Below are 1,711 nucleotides of genomic sequence, written 5' to 3' on the forward strand. Positions count from 1 at the left end.
GACAAGGGCTTTTAACCTTTAAAAAAGATCTCCATTTCATTTTAGAATATATTGTTCCTTACAGAAAGACTCATTGTTTTTGCAACTAGCACTGAGATGTTGGTCATTTGTAGTTTTTTTAAGAGTTCTCCACACTGTTTTCCATAGAGGCTGCATGAGTTTGCAATCCCACCAGCAGTGAATGAGCGTGCCCCTTTCTCCACATCCTCGCCTACATTTGGTATCATTTGTTCTCTTGATCCTAGCCAGTCTGATTGGGGTAATGTGATACCTTAGGGTGGTTTTAATTTACATTTCCGTAATTACTAAGGATGTTGAACACTTTTTGAGATGTTTCTTAGCCATCTTTATTTCTTCCTTTGAGAACTCTCTGTTTAGATCTTCAGCCCATCTTTAAATTGGGTCATTTGGTTCTCAATTCTTTGTTTTTTGAGTTCTTTATATATTCTGGATGTTAAATCCCTGTCAGATGTGTACTGGTGAAGATTTTTTTTCCCATTCTGTGGGTTTTCTCTTCACTTTTTTGATTGTTTCTTTTGCTGTACAGAAGCTTTTTAGTTTAATGAGATCCCACTTACTGATTGCTAACCTTAATTCCTGAGCAACTTCTGTCTGATTTAGAAAATCCTTTCCTACACCTATATCCTGTAAGTTACTGCCAATATTTTCTTCTAATAGTTTCAGGGTTTTCAGTTTCACATTGAGGTCTTTGATCCATTTGGAGTTGACTTTTGTCCAAGATGAAAGGTAAGGATCTAGTTTCATTCTTCTACAGGTGGAGATCCAGTTTTGCCAGCACCATTTGTTGAAGGTGCTGTCTTTCCTCCATTGTGTGTTCTTGGCACCTTTGTCAGATATCAGGTGGCCGAAATCGTGTACTCGGATTTGGATCTTCAGTGATGTTCCATTGATCTATGTGTCTGTTTTTGTGCCAGTACTTGCTGTTTTTATGACTATGGCTCTGTAGTACACTTTGAGATCTGTTATAGTAATCCCCCCAGAGTTGTTCTTTGCTCACGGTTGCTTTGGCTATCCAGGGTCTTTTGTGCCTCCATATGAAGTATGTCACAGGGATTTTGATTGGGATTGCATTGAATCTATATATTGCTTTTGGTAGGATGGTCTTTTTTTTTTTTTGTCTTTTTGAGACAGGGTCCCTTTGTAGCCCAGTTGTCCTGGAACTCACTATGTAGACCAGGCTGGCCTCGAACTCACAAAGATCCGCCTGCCTCTGCCTGCCAAGTGCTGGGATTAAAGGCATGTGCCACCACGCCCGGCAGGATGGTCATTTTAACAATATTCTTCCAATCCATGAACATGGGAGGTTCTTCCATCTCCTGGTATCTTCCTCAATCTCTTTTTTTAATGATTTAAAATTTTCATAGTAGAGATCTTTGCTGTCTTTGGTCAGATTTATTCCAAAATATTTATTTTTTATTTTATTTTATTTTATTTTATTGGTCTTTTTGAAACAGGGTCTCCCTGTAGCTCCAGCTGCCTGGAACTCCATGCTGTGACTAGGCTAGCTTCGAATGCACAGAGGATCCGCCTGCCTCTGCCTCCCACGTGTTGGGATTAAAGGCGTGTGCCACCACCCCTGGCAATATTTTAATGTTTTTACAGCAATTGTGAATGGGAGCATTTCCCTGTATTCTTTCTCCTAATTGCTTGTTACTGGTATATAGAAAGGCTACTGATTTTTGTAGATTGA

The 1,711-nt window shown here is 39.5% G+C and overlaps 1 protein-coding gene across 1 annotated transcript in view; it reads left to right on the forward strand.

The window, feature by feature from the left end:
• Nucleotides 1-1,711, forward strand: part of Kiaa0232 (KIAA0232 ortholog) — a 79,307-nt gene that overhangs the window by 32,893 nt on the left and 44,703 nt on the right.

Source organism: Nannospalax galili, unplaced genomic scaffold (genome assembly GCF_000622305.1).
Source record: "Nannospalax galili isolate Female #2095 unplaced genomic scaffold, S.galili_v1.0 scaffold2927, whole genome shotgun sequence".
Taxonomy (NCBI): domain Eukaryota; kingdom Metazoa; phylum Chordata; class Mammalia; order Rodentia; family Spalacidae; genus Nannospalax; species Nannospalax galili.